Source organism: Neomonachus schauinslandi, chromosome 1, assembly GCF_002201575.2.
Source record: "Neomonachus schauinslandi chromosome 1, ASM220157v2, whole genome shotgun sequence".
NCBI classification, from domain to species: domain Eukaryota; kingdom Metazoa; phylum Chordata; class Mammalia; order Carnivora; family Phocidae; genus Neomonachus; species Neomonachus schauinslandi.
In genome coordinates, this window is record NC_058403.1 from 116,305,141 (window position 1) to 116,321,182 (window position 16,042).

Consider the following 16,042-nt stretch of genomic DNA (forward strand, 5'->3'; position numbering starts at 1 on the left):
TATACTGACACACAGTCAATCTCAAGAGATCTTCACTCCACCAGTTTAGTTTGGAAATCTTAGGTAGGAAAAAGAAAAATTGTGAAGCGACCCATCTTTTATTTTATTTTTTTAAAGATTTTATTTATTCATTTGAGAGAGAGAGAGAGAGAGCACAAGCAGGGGGAGAGCCAGAGGGAGAGGGAGAAGCAGACCCCCTGCTGAGCTGAGAGCCCGACATGGGACTCGATCCCAGGACCTGGAGATCATGACCTGAGCCGAAGATAGACGCTTAACCATCTGAGCCACCCAGGCGTCCCAATGACCCATCTTTTAAAAATGGTTTTATTTTTGCAAATTTGTGAACTGTTTCGGTTATTGGAAGGAAGTTTCCTTCTGCTCTCAGGACTCTGGGTCAGAAAATAGATAAGATTACCTCTTTTTTTTTTTTTAGATTTATTTTTTTGAGAGAGGAAGGGGGGAGGGGAAAGGGAGGGGGAGTGAGAGTCTTTTTTTTTTTTTTAAGATTTTTATTTATTTTTCAGAGAGACAGAAAGAGAGAGAGAGAGCCCAAATGGGAGGAGCAGGCAGAGGGAGAAGCAGGCTCCCGCTAAGCAAGGATTCCCGATGCGGGACTCAATCCCAGGACTCTGGATCATGACCTGAACCGAAAGCAGATGCCTAACTGACTGAGCCACCCAGGCATCCTGAGGGAGAGAGAGTCTTAAGCAGACTCCATGCTGAGCACAAGCCTGCTGGGTGAAGGGATGGGGGAGCTGGATCCTACCACTCTGAGATCAGGACTTGAGCCAAAACCAAGAGTCCAGCACTTAACTGACTGGGCCACCCAGGTGCCCCAAGATTATATCTTGTAGTGTGTTATGCATTCTGGATCAGCCCTTGGAAGAAGGAATAAGTGAATTTGTGTTTAACAATACAAGTACATGCTAAGAACCAGTGACTCATTCCATAACATTTTGAGTCAGACCTGAGAGCTTCCTTGATATTAGTGAAGTTTGTTTTAGCACTTTCACTCATACAGATTTAGATTTCTGTTAATATATAGACATTTGTTTCCATTTTGAGAGTTTTGGGATAGGAGGGGAGATACTTGGTCTATCATTTTTCCTCATTCAAGATAGATAATTTTTAATCACTTTTTTTTCACATTATCGTCCACTAGCACATTTCTAGATTAACTTCCTCCTAGAACTTGATGAGGGCTCAGGAAAGTCAAACTAATTATAATATTAGCTGAAGTCAGACTTAGGAAAGTGAATTGAAACATGCAAAAAGCAAATTAAATAATGTATTTCTGAAATAAATAGGAGCAACTTCTAGATCTTCTGCTGTTTTGGATGATTTCTTCCACATGATTCTTTCTGTTCACATGGATAATAGAAAATTATCTATCTTGAAATAAGTAATTTTTAAATGACTTTGTTGGCAGCATAGGATTTTAATTAAAACATACTTTTCAGTTTTACCTCTGGTTAGCACCTGGACATAAATTATTTATTTTAAAAAAGGTATTTATTTACCTCCTCACTCTCTTACCTATTTTCATCTGCATTTCTAAACAACACTATTTCACCAAACAGGTTGACCCCCAAAGATGCTGATAATTATCTCTGTTACTATAGCAATTTTTTTTCTAGCAGGATTGCCAGTAACTGATCAGAAATTTTGTTACTCTGTTATTGACATATTGATTCCTTTACCAGCAGCCAAACTCCAGTGTTTGCTTTTGAAAAACTAAGGCAAGAGTTAGAGAAAATGTCCAAGTTGCTGGGGGCTTCTTGGTTTTTTCATTTGGTAGATTATGAATTCTATACATAAAAAGTTTAATTGACCTTGAATGGCTCAAGTATTTTCTCGATTAATGTCTAAATCATGTGACTCATTTGTCATACTTAGCATTTGCCTCTCCAGGCATCCAAGGTTGGCAATAGACAACTCAGTACCCAGAGTAAATCCTTCCCTCATTGCTGGTGGAGAAAGAGGCATCCACTGGTGCACTTAACCATATTAGATGACTTTAAGTGGAAAGGATCTTGTTATAAATGGCCAGAGTATAGTGTAATGCACATTTCTTTCTTATATGTCGTTTGGGGGTGGGGTACCTAGTCTGCGAAAATAACAAAAACCCCATAGTCTTTCTTTCTTACTAGGAATTCTCTAGTGCACTCAACTATTCATATCAATCAATTATGCAACCAGTCTAGGTCAGATGCAAAGGGATTCCAAAAAAGGGTTCATTCATTGGATGGCTTATAAGGAGGTAACACGGTGAAATGGGGAAAAAACTCCAACTTTCTTATTTGTTTTTTTTTTTTTAAAGATTTTATTTATTTATTTGAGAGAGAGAATGAGAGACAGAGAGCACGAGAGGGAAGAGGGCAGAGGGAGAAGCAGAGTCCCCACTGAGCAGGGAACCCCATGCAGGACTCGATCCCGGGACTCCAGGATCATGACCTGAGCCGAAGGCAGTCGCTTAACCAACTGAGCCACCCAGGCGCCCCACCAACTTTCTTATTTGTAAAGTGGAGAGATTAGAGCGGTTTTGTAGGGTTTTTTTAATATTTAGATGAGCTGCCGTATCTCATGAGTCTGGCTCCCATGAGATCCTTTACATCGCACTGCTGTTCCTGTCTCTGCTATTATTACTGCTGCCACTTCTACCACCACTGGTCCCATCACCACTGCACCACCGCTAACACAAGTGCTATCATTGCTGCTACAAGATAATGTTTAAAGGCTTCACAAATGCCAGGGATTAAGGAAATGTGGGGTTTTTTCATTCATTTAACATTTGTTGGGGAGAAAAGATCAATATATAATATGTACCTGTATATTATTCAGTTCTAAATTATATCACATAGATTGTGAGGACTATAAAATACCATATGCCAAGCTTGTTTCAGTCATGCTCAATACATATAGAAGTGTAGAAAAGAAACAAAATATTTTCACTTAAAGATTTATGAAAATAATACTTTCCTATACATTATGAGCAACTGATGATCTCAAAACAACCTTCTGGGAAAATAAAACTAGATTATATTGCTTTGTATTTATCTAGTTAATGTTTCCAACACCATCAATTGTTCTGCGGACCCAAGATATGTTTAACTCATTTTAGCTGAGTGGGGCCTGTATTCTGTTACATAATGGCTTCACATTAATTTGTTATGTAATATCTAGGAACACCAAAATATCTACTAAGAATTTCTGAATTTCATATCAGTGGGAAGTTTAAAACTTGCTTTCGAAGAGCAGGTGATATAAGAACTTTCTCCGTCACTCATTCATTCATTCTTTCAACACAAATGAAGTGAGTGAGTCCCGTCAGTTTCAGTTCTAAAGTAATTGTCTCAAGGAGTTTAATAATGGATCAGGGGAAAACACAACAAATAAATAAATGAGTAAATACACCACAAAGCTGGTACTAAGGGAGGGAGCCAAGTACCACAGGCACTCAGGAAGAACAATATTATTTCTTATTAGGGTGATAGGAAAGATTTCAAAGAAAGATAGTTGAATGACTCTGGTAGTAATGACATATATAATGTGTAGAGGCGGGAGAGTCTTTACAAGCAAAGGCAAAAACGTGATATGGAAGTGGATAAAAGGGGTAGAGAATAGTCCAAGAAAGGAAAACAATTCCAATTTCTTGAAGTATGGAAGACCAATGAAATATAGGGCTAGAAATAAAGGCAAGGCTTGATTACAGAAGGCCTTGAATGCACACTCTATTTGCCAGTGTTGACAAAAGCAAAGGGATAGTTTGCCTTTTGTGTAGAGGGTAGAGAGTGAAAGCAAGCAAACAAATGAGGCCTAAGCTTGGATGGTAACCAAGGGGCACATGGAAGAGAAGTAAGGAAGGAAGATGCTGTAGAATTTGGACCTGGGGGGCATGAGAAGGGATAATGGCTTACTCTGCTACCAGGCCATGTGGGTTCATAGAGGTGGTAGGGCAAAAATGGGGAAGTTAGAAGTTAGGGGAAGGAGCTGGTTAGGGAAAAATCATAATTAGTTTAAAATTGATGAATGAATAAATCAATTTATTCTCATCACTAATTTATTATTGATTTAACACATTATGTTTTTATAATATTGAGTTGGAGGAGTCAGCAGCCATTTGGCTGGAAAAGTCTTGCAGATCTAGTCCACTTCCAAAGAGTTGTCAGCACATTTAAATTTATACTTCCTATCATTCATAAATCAGTTGACTGTAATGTGAAAAATCAAAGGAAACTACCCAGTGAAAATTTTGCCAAGTCTTTACTTCCTGTGTGACAAGTGACACTATCATTTGGTCAGGGAAGTTATTTTGGAGTAAGTTACCCTGCTGAGTAATCAGTCCTGTCTGTTGTTTCAATAAAGAGAATTGCTAGGCAGCAAATAGGTCACATTAAGGCTATTATCAGTTGTGTTGGTAATACTTTATATTTTAGAGATAATTTAGGGAAGTCTTTATAGCAACAGCTAATCATGTGACTTTTATAAATAATCTTATATTTGCAGCATTAAAACCTCAGTGTCTTAATTTATTCTCACTGTCCAAATTTTTCTATGGTAATTTAGACTTTTTGTAGTTCAGAGTCTTAATTCTTATATATTTACTTGTGAACTATTTTTGTTATTTCCAGTCTTTCCCTTTGCTTGATTATTCTGGCTTCAGAGGCCAGAGGGCAAAGCTCTTCTGGTAACAGGAACAGCTTGACCAGAGTCACTGGACCATGAGATAAATATGTCCAGTTAATGCTAGGACACTTTTGAGAAGAGTAAGAAAAGACAGGAGAGAAACCTCCTCCAAAATTGTTCTCAGCACACTGGGAGAAGCAACCATCACAATAGATCAGTACTTGGGGTTTGGAGAAATGTTTGTAGAATATTATCAATTATTCCTCCATTCTATAGAGAACGGGGTTTCATGACCTATGTTTCTCTATTGTGACAAATCTTGGATCATACAACATGGACCTGGGGGATCTCAAACTTGGCAGTGAATGGGATAAGCTGTTTGAATAGATTTAGCTACTTTCATCCTACACCTTACTATTGTTGCTAAAGAAACTTATCATTTTTTTTTCATCTTAGGTGTTTTTTTCCACCCTTATCCAATTTTCTTTTCAAAAAGTTGGCCTGAGAAATAATTTCAAAAATGTCTCAAGACTCTAAGTATTCCATTTGGGTTGTTTTTGCCTCTTTTTTTCCCCTGTGAAAGTATTTTTATTTATTTAATTTTTATTTTTTCTAGTTTTATTGAGATATAATCAACATGTACGATTGTATTAGTTTAGGGTATACAACATAAAGATTTGATATATGTATGTATTGGGAAATGATTACCACAATAAGTTTAGTTACCATCCATTATCTCACATAGTTATATATTTTTCTTGTGATAAAAACTTTCAGATCTACTTTTAGCAACTTTCACATGTACAATACGATATTATTAACTCTTGTCACCATCCCTACCTTCCATCCCCAGGACTTATTTATCTTATAACTGCCAGCGTGTATCTTGTGGCCGCGTTCACGCATTTCCCCCACCCTTCACCTCTCACCTCTGGCAACCACCAGTCTGTTCTCTGTTTCCGAGTTCATTTTTTTAGATTTGGCATAAGTAAGATCTTACAGTATTTGTCTTTTTTACCTTATTTCACTTAGCATAGTGTCCTCAAGGTCAATCCATGTTGTCACAAATGGCAGGATTTCCTTCTTTTTTATGGCTGAATAATGTCTGTGTGTGTGTGTGTGTGTGCACCACATTTCTTTATCCATGCATTCGTTGATGGACACTTAGTTTTCATATCTTGGCTACTGTAAATAATGTAAATAACTGTAAATAATAATATTGTAAAGAATGCTGTAATGAACTTGAAAGGGCAAATATCTTGTGGAGATGTTAATTTCAATTCCTTGAATATATACCTAGAAGTGGGATTATTGGATCATATGGTAATTCTGGTTTTTTGAGGAACCTCCATACTGTTGTCCACAGTGGCTGTACCAGTTTGCATTCCCACCAACGGTGCATGAGGATTCCTTTTTCTTCACATCCTCGCCAACACTTACATCTTGTTTTTTTGATAATAGTCATTCTAACAGGTGGGAAGTAGCTTTGATTTACATTTCCCTGATGATTAGTTCCATTTGGTTGTAATTTAGTCATTGAATTTATTTTCTTCATTCATTTAGTCATTCAACAAATATTTATTTATTGGACATTTATCATATGCCATGCACTTGTTTTAGGTGCTGCAAGGACAGTAGCGAACAAAACAAAGTCCTTGTTCTCATGCAGCTTAGACTCTAGGGTAGAGATAGACAAGGGACAGTTTAGCACAATCATTTATAATGTAATGTCAGGTAGAGACATGTGCTGTGAAGAAAAGTTAGCAAAATGAGAGGATGAGGAGTGAAGTGTATTTAGGTGTGTTCTGCAGGAAAGGCCTCATTGAGGAGGTGAAGTTGGAGCTGAGATCTGAATGAGGTTGGGAGTGAGCCATGCAGATGTGGAAGAAGGGATTTTCAAAGGAGGGGGAAAAAAAATAACATTAGATGTCTTTGCTTTGCTAAGTTATTTTTTCCCTTGCCAGATCTTTGCTATATTTTTCATCAATATTCAAGATCATTTTGTCTATACCAAAAATCCTGGAAAAATTCTATTTGTTGTGGTAGATAAGGTTGGAGGAGATGAGGAGACATTGACTTGGAATGGGGAGTGAAAATGCACAAAATGCGGAATTAACAGGAAGCCTGGCAGGCTCTACCTGATGTTCTAGCCTGTTTTGCAGGCTTACCTTCAGAATGCACAGCCCAGCACCAAGGAGCTATTTTACTAAAGTTTGACTGTAACTGGGAGCACCCCAAACTGCAGGATTAAGAATTACCATATGGCAAAGAAGAAGTCAAACTCTCGCTCTTTGCAGATGATGTGATACTTTATGTGGAAAACCCAAAAGACTGGTGTAAGGTGGTATCTCATTGAGGTTTTGCTAAAACTCATATAGGAATTCAGTAAAGTGGCAGGATATAAAATCAATGCACAGAAATCAGTGGCATTCCTATACACCAACAACAAGACAGAAGAAAGAGAAATTAAGGAGTCGATCCCATTTATAATTGCACCCAAAACCATAAGATACTGAGAAATAAATCTAACCAAAGAGGCAAAGGATCTGTACTCAGAAAACTAGAAAATACTCATGAAAGAAATTGAGGAAGACACAAAGAAATGGCAAAACATTCCATGCTCATGGATTGGAAGAACAAATATTATGAAAATATCAATGCTACCTAGAGCAATCTACACATTTAATGTAATCCCTATCAAAATACCATCAACTTTTTTCAAAGAAATGGAACAAATAATCCTAAAATCTGTATGGAACCAGAAAAGACCCTGAATAGCCAGAGGTATGTTGAAAAAGAAAAGCAAAGCTGGTGGCATCACAATTCCGGACTTCCAGCTCTATTACAAAGCTATCATCATCAAGACAGTATGGTACTGGCACAAAAACAAACACATAGATCAATGGAACAGAATAGAGAGCCCAGAAATGGACCCTCAACTCTATGGTCAACTCATCTTTGACAAAGCAGGAAAGAATGTCCAATGGAAAAAAGACAGTCTCTTCAACAGATGGTGTTGGGAAAATTGGACAGCCACATGCAGAAGAATGAAACTGGACCATTTCCTTACCCCACACACAAAAATAGACTCGAAATGGATGAAAGACCTCAATGTGAGACAGGAGTCCATCAACATCCTAAAGGAGAACACAGGCAGCAACCTCTTCGACCTCAGCCACAGCAACTTCTTCCTAGACACATCGCCAAAGGCAAGGGAAGCAAGGACAAAAATGAACTATTGGGACTTCATCAAGATAAAAAGCTTTTGCACAGCAAAGGAAACAGTCAACAAAACCAAAAGACAGACATCCCAACAGAATGGGAGAAGATATTTGCAAATGACATATCAGATAAAGGGCTAGTATCCAAAATCTAAAAAGAACATATCCAACTCAACACCCAAAGAACAAATAATCCAATCAAGAAAGTTGAAAATAGAGCTACGGTACGACCCAGCAATTGCACTACTGGGTATTTACCCCCAAGATACAAATGTAGGGATCCGAAGGGGGTACGTGCACCCCAATGTTTATAGCAGTAACGTCCACAATAGCCAAACTATGGAGAGAGCCTAGATGTCCATCAACAGATGAATGGATAAAGAAGATGTGGTATATATATACAATGTAATATTATGCAGCCATCAAAAAAATGAAATTTTACCATTTGCAACAACATGGATGGAACTAGAGGGTATTATGCTAAGCGAAATAAGTCAATCCGAGAAAGACAAGTATCATATGATCTCACTGATATGAGGAATTCTTAATCTCAGGAAACAAACTGAGAGTTACAGGCGTGGTGGGGGGTGGGAGGGATGGGGTGGCTGGGTGATGGACATTGGGGAAGGTATGTGCTATGGTGAGTGTTGTGAATTGTGTAAGACTGATGAATCACAGACCTGTACCTCTGAAACAAATAATACATTATACGTTAAAAAAAAGAAGAAGAAAGAAAGAAAATAGTAGGAAGGGAAAAATGAAGCGGGGGAAACTGGAGGGGAAAACGAATCATGAGAGACTATGGACTCTGAGAAACAAACTGAGGGTTTTGGGGGGGGGATGGGTTAGCCTGGTACATAAAATTTAAAAAATAAATAAATAAAAGGTAGAAAAGTGATACATGCAAATATCAATATGGAATTAAGAATCAGTGATGCGAGAAAGTCCATATTTACTGAAGAGCAACATTTTCCTTATACTGTACAATGAAATATAATCATGGAATGTAAATCATGGGATGTAATCCAAAAGCAACTTTGTATTTGTCTCCTAATGTCTTTTTAAAAGATACTCACTGGGGTTAGTTTTTCCCCTTACCAGTGAATGAAAACTCTAACAGGCTCTATGATATTTCTGAACAGTCTTAGGCAGTAGAAAATTGCTTAGTTGCAGAACAGTCTCAATTTAGCAAATAAAAGGTTCAGTCTAAAACAAACAAACAAAAAAAGAATTACCGTAGACAGCATTCCCTTTCCAAATATATTCCAGATAAACATTTGGGAGAGTTTGGGTTAAGCCCTTGCCACCTAGAATGTAGCTTAACTTTTGGATACAGGGCTAATGGACTCGGCACTCAGAAACTCTTCTGCTCTTTAGATAGAGGACTTTTTTCTTTTTTGCAAATCATCACTCAGGACTTAAGTTCTAAGGAAACTAACCACTGGAACATTTATTTGAGGGCAGGGATTGTGTTCCAACTAGCTGTCCAATTTTATCCCTTAACAAAAACCCTAGCTACTCAAAATAATGTAAAGGCTGCTGGTGACAAAGGGCTCTTGGAGTGCCATGTGATTCGAGCACAAAGTCTCACACTCACTCTTGGTTGGGAAAAGAAAGGAGTCATGTGAAAGTGTCTGAGTATTTTTTTTTTAATTTTATTTTATTATGTTATGTTAATCACCATACATTACATCATTAGTTTTAGATGTAGTGTTCCATGATTCATTGTTTGCGTATAACACCCAGTGCTCCATGCAGTACGTGCCCTCTTTATTACCCATCACCAGGCTAACCCATCCCCCCACCCCCCTCCCCTCTAGAACCCTCAATTTGTTTCTCAGAGTCCATAGTCTCTCACGGTTCGTCCCCCCCTCCGATTTCCCCCCCTTCATTTTCCCCTTCCTGCTATCTTTTTCTTCTTCTTCTTCTTCTTTTTTTTTTTAACATATAATATGTTATTTGTTTCAGAGGTACAGGTCTGTGATGGAACCAGAGTCTGAGTATGTTTAATACTGGGGTTAGACCTCTTTCTAACGTGACAAAATTTGGTAAGAGGGGAGTGGCTAGAAGGGAATAGCTTCTCATATTTCTGGCTTCAAGCCCTAGAAAATATCTCAGACCACAATGGGCAGAAACAACTGGGATTCCCACTCATATCCCAGTCACCCCTGCCTTCTGACTATTGCCTGGTCTTAGACCATGTTAGGTCATCAAGAACATGATGGTGGTTCTTGGGCCTTTGCAGCCTTGGTCATGTATAGAAACCCAGGGTTTCATCCATCTGACCATCCACTTGCCTAGGCCCAGAAGTGACTGACAGTGGTAGCACAGACATATCTCTTAGGAACTATGGGAGCCGGCATTGCAGAACACACCACAGACCAGTGCTTTGTGATGCAGAGTAGTTGCCACCCACTTAGGTATCAAAGGACAGGTTTTCACAGCTGTTTTGGGGGTAGTGGGTATCTGAGGTCTTTGAAGCTGCTCTCTCCACTTCCCTACCCTACTCAGTTCAAGATCATGATGAAGTATGTTCCATGAGAGGCTGATCTTTTAAAAGTATGACTCATACCTTATTATTTGATACTGTTTTCCGTACTTATTAATAAGCCATGTATTTATTATGTGTTATCCCCAAAATAATACTCCTAAGTAACCTTCCCCCAAAACCCCAAAATATTATTCTTTTGAACACATACGTGGTGGCAGTCAGGCATATTTAAGGCAGCACAAGATCAGAATACCTGGGTTCAAACCCCATGTCTACCTTTAATCTGCTGGGTGATCTTCAGCATGTGAACTAACCTTCAGTGCCTTAGTTTTATCAAGTGAGGCAGTACTCGTACCAACATCAAAAGGTTATTATGGGGGCGCCTGGGTGGCTCAATTGGTTAAGCATCTGCGTTCAGCTCAGGTCATGATCTCAGGTCCTGGGATCGAGTCCTGTGTGGGGCGCCCTGCTCAGCAGGTAGACTGCTTCTCCTCTCCCTCTGCCTCTCCCCCACCCCTCTTGCTCTCTCTCTGTTTCTCTCTCTCTCTCAAGTAAATAAATAAAATCTTTAAAAAAAGATTATTATGAGGGCTAAATGAAATTTCATATAAAGGCTAATATGCCAGGCATATAGTAAGTTCTTGGTAAATATTTATTATTATTATTATGTATCAGCAAACTGCTAAGTACTTTAAAACACTGATTTCCAAACTTTTGATTATATACCCCATCAGTAAAACACTCTTGAGTGTATGTAACTAATATATGTCTATTTACTTATAAATGAAATGCAAGTACAAATATATTGTGAACGTTACTACTATACCGATATATTATGCACATTATAAAGCAATTTAGAATTTTAAAAAGGTGAGATAAAAATGAAATATTAAAAGTTCTTTGCACACCCAGCTGGATCATCTTGTTCATTCCCTAGTGTATGCACACCTCAACTTAGAGACCAATAGAGCAGGTCATATTTTATTAAATTTTTATTTTTATTTTAAGTGTTTTAGACATCTTTCTTTAAAAATTCTGCTGTTTTCTGAAATCTTAAATACCGTATTCTAAGTCTCAGCAGTGCCAGTATATATGTGGGCTCTTGGCCTGAGATTAAGGATGTTCTTAAGCGTTGATTAGCTTTATGGAAACACTAGTCCTCACCCCAAGTGATTCCATGCTGCTATACACCAGTATCCAGTTATTTTGTTTCATAGTTCCACCTATTGTTCTCTCACTAGTATCTTAACTGAGTTATAAGTTAATATTTCTATCTGTAATGTTTGCATTGATGTCTATCTCCTCACTAGACTATAAACTCCAGGAGGGCAGGACAAGTCTGTCTATGGTTATATTATATTTCCAGCTCAAGGCAGGATGCCTGGCACATGGTAGATGCTTTGTAGATGCTGGTAAGTGAATGGTTGATATAATGAAGTATCATTCTCCTCTTGTCTGTTGCTACTTCTCACTGCTACCCTGCACTGTCTTACTTGCTGGCCATTTTACACCCAAGTATCTATCACAGATTTCCTCTCAGAGTGAAGAGCCAGGACTCTGTGGTTGGTTGTTTGCTACTCAGACAGTTGAATTGCTACAAGTCTCATCTCCAAATAATCAAATTGGGATGGAGGGAGAGAGAGAGAAGGAGGCTGGGCACAGGAAAAACAAACAGGAGGGAGGGAGAATGAGAGATTTCCCATCAGACTTTTAGTCCGAGTAAAAATGGATCTTTCAATTCTTTCTCCCTTTGCTTTGTTCCTTTTAAAACATTAAACTGTGGCAAGAGTGCACACTTATCATTGCTGTGGCCTCTAGTGAGTAGTTATATAAGGTTCCATCCCACTGTATTTCCTGCTTTTCCCCTAAGGTCAGTAAGAAGGTACGCATTAGTAGCTTATACAGTCTGAAGCTAGGATCCACATCCATCAGCACAGGAGGAGTGGAAACCATCAAGAAGGGTGGGGAAGCTGTGCATTTAAATGACTTGTCTCCTGTTGCTATTTAAGCCTGTGTTGAATTAGGGTCTCCCAGCTGCTCCTTTCAGATCCATTTCTGATTTAAAACTAACTGGACACTGATTTACAGAGTTCTGCCTCAGGTTAGGGTGTGTGGAGCAAAAATGTCCTGCAAGTTTAGATGCTCTTCACCTTTATTTATGACTGTTGCATATTGGGTTCCCAAAGAAGTAGACTCTGAGGTGGAGTTTAGTGAGTGGGATGCTTAAGTGTCCCTGAGTTCAACACCTTATGAATGAAAGAGGAAAGAAGGCTGAGTGGGCCAAGGGAGAAGTTAAGCTGTGATGCAAACCCAACAATTTTGGCTAACTCCTTGGGAAGCTCTGGAGTTAGAATGGCTCTTCAGCCTTATACCTAGTTGCTCTGAGATGGCCTGGCCTCTAAAATACCAAATCATTCTGTCTTTGGATGTGGACTACTCTGAAAAAGGGCTGACCTTGGGTGAGGTGGCTTTTTGCCGTGTTGATAATCCCTGAAGGGGTTGATACTCCTAGCAACAAGAACAAGACCAAAAAAAAAAAAAAAACAGCAACAAGACCTTCACTGAAGGAAACTCCCAGTAGCCAACACACTGACAGTAGTAGGGGAGGAAAAAATTTTTTTTTCTATATGTCTAGGTTCTTGACGTCAGGGACCTTAGTCAAAAGATGGATTAGAATTCAGGCTTAAATACCATTTTCAGCCAGAACAAAGAAGGGTGTGGGGAAGGCAAGTTTTAGGAACGTGATCAGGAAAATTACTGTAAACTAGAGTAAGGTTGTTACGCAGATTTAAGTCTATGCCTTCCCCATTGATAAGTTTTTTATGAATTAGGGTCATACTTTTCTTCTTGGTACTGAGAAGGAGACAGCCTTATAAATGGAGATTTCCTTAACGTAAATTTTCCTTACAAAAGGATATCTTCTAGTCTGTCTTCAGAGCAGGTCCTGTTTCTCAAAATAATCAGCTTAAAATAATTCTTAAGCCAAAAAAAGTGGGTTTTTTTAATTTTTAATTTTTTTTTTTAATTGCAGGAAGGGGGTTGCATATTCTGGTCTTCTATACTTCCCATAGGCTGGGAACCTTATATAGATTTTGTGCTCAAGAACAGTACCCAAGGAGCGCCTGGGTGGCTCAGTCGTTAAGCGTCTGCCTTCGGCTCAGGTCATGATCCCAGTCTTGGGATCGAGCCCTGCATCGGTCTCCCTGCTCCTTGGGAGCCTGCTTCTCCCTCTCCCACTCCCCCTGCTTTTGTTTCCTCTCTCGCTGTGTCTCTCTCTATCAATTAAATAAATAAAATCTTTAATAAAAAAAAAAAGAACAGTACCCAAATAATGAGTTAACATATAGTCGGAGTAAAATGACATAGTGGAGTACTAGAGTAGGCTTGTCCTAGCCTTTGAGAGCTTATTATTTATTAACTATTCAGATATTTTGTAAGCGAGTTGTTAGAACAGTAGGTTGAAGTGGACCATGGTAGGAGTATTTATTTACACCACAGAAATTGTCAAATCAAGGCTTGTGGGCTTTTTTTTTTTCCTCCATAGAGATGGTTTACCAGCACACCACTGAATATATTGCTATATAACTGCATTTTTAGGAGAATTGGAAATATCCAAATACCTCATTTTTCACCTCACTAAAAAGTCCTTTCCCACAAGATGACTCTCTTAAAATTCTACTATTCAAGCTTTATATTGTCAGCTTAAACTCTAATTGCCTTCAAGGTGAGATAAGGAAGTGCATAAGATTTTTGTCTTAGTCTGTTTGGGCAAAAATGCCATAGCCTGGTTGATTTAAACAACAAACATGACTTCTCACAGTTCTAAAGGTTGGAAAGTCTAAGATTAAGCCACCAGCAGATTCTGTGTCTAGTGAGGGCAAGCTTCTTGGGTCATAGATGGCTGTTTTCCCACTGTGTCCTTACATGGTAGAAACAGAGAACTCTCTCGTATCTCTTTTGTAAGGGCATTAATCCCATTCACAAGGGTTCTACCTTCTTGACCTAATCACCTCCTGAAGGTTCCACCTCCTAATACCAACACCTTGGGGGTTGAATTTCAACATATGAATTTTTTTTAAAGATTTTATTTATTTATTTGACAGAGAGATAGCTAGAGCAGGAGCACAAGCAGTGGGAGTGGGAGAGGTGCTGAGCAGGGAGCCCAACGTGGGGCTCCATCCCAGGACCCTGGGATCATGACCTGAGCCAAAGGCAGACGCTTAACAACTGAACCACTCAGGTGCCCCTTAACATATGAATTTTGAGGAGACACAAGTATTCAGTCCATTTTGGTTTTGCATCTAAACAGGCTGAATCCTATCTCTGCCACTTCTAGCATTGAGACATTGGACAAGTTAACTTCTCATATTTTTGTTTATCTATAAAATCTATAAAACAGGGATTAGGGATTAGTGATACCCACTTTAGAGGGTTGCTTTTCAAAATAAATGAGAAAAAGTTATGTTTAGTTTTAGGCATGCTATAAATATTACTCTGGTTCCTAAACATCTGCCCTTGATGGGCATGGATTTCCTCTCTGGGATATAGTTTGAGGTGGGCATGATGGAGGAAGTTTAGTGTTGTTTTTTAATGCACCATTTTTAAGGTGAATGCACCATTTGAAAACACATCATTTTAATTTTAAATCAAGCTGTTTGGCATCTACTTTCTGCTGATTTCAGCACCTCCCCGCCCCCATACCTTCTCAAGCATATCCACTATGAATGTGGTCTTTGCTGATTCAGCACTTCCCTGTCCAGCTTTCCCCAGGTCAGTTGCTCCCTGGTTGAAGTCTTGTGATGGGGAAGCTGCACACAGACTTCAGAGCTAAGGCCTATAAAGATTATGCAAATGGAGAAAAATTATAAGGCAAAAAGGAAGACTCTGTGGGACTGCAATGCTCCTGTATATTTTGAGGATTAAAAGGCACAGTTTCTTTAGCTTATAAATAAAGATTGGCCAAGACTAGGATCAATTCCAGAGGGGGGGGATCAATCTTGATGCATAAATTTTCAATTGTGTTGGATGTTTTTTCTTTTGCAATTCTTACCTGGGTATTGAGGAATGAATACTTGAGATGGGATACCAGGCCCTTCTCACACCCACTTGTTATTTTCCCTTCCCCTGCTGATATCAAGTCAGTTTTAGAATGGAGTTTCACTGTCATGTTAGTGCCACAGGTAGTGAGGGAAATAAGCAACCAACACAATGAAGAGCAGGCCCACAAGCAGCCAATCCAAGTTATGTGTAGTTTGTTAAAAGGCCAGGAATCTGGACATCTAGGATCAGGAGTAGGAAACCATATAATTTGTCTTTCAAACTGAAACCCTTGAGAGTGAAGGGGAGTAGGACACGATGAATAATTAAGCGAGGACAACAGGCATTACCTGGAGCTGTTCTGGTGAAACCAGGATGAATGGCTACCTTAGTAAAGAGTCACAAAACTAATAGAGGTAACTTTATGTGTTAAGAATCTTATGCAGAAACATAGGAGACTCTCTGACCATCGATGACTAGGTGCCATGGCAACAATCTGGAAAACCTAGGTAGGCTTTATGTATTTGCAGCTAATGAGGACATATCCAGCAGTGGAGTAAGTAACCTGAACCCAGGAGAATGGCAGATGGAATATTGTAGTTAAGAGGGTAATTCCTGGAGCCATATTATTTGGTTCAGATGCCACTTACCAGTGTGTGATTTGGGG

General features: G+C 39.0%; 1 protein-coding gene across 1 annotated transcript in view; it reads left to right on the forward strand.

Moving 5' to 3' along the window:
• Nucleotides 1–16,042, forward strand: part of SLC9A9 (solute carrier family 9 member A9) — a 554,145-nt gene that overhangs the window by 15,813 nt on the left and 522,290 nt on the right. The gene's annotated exons all lie outside the window — the stretch shown is intronic.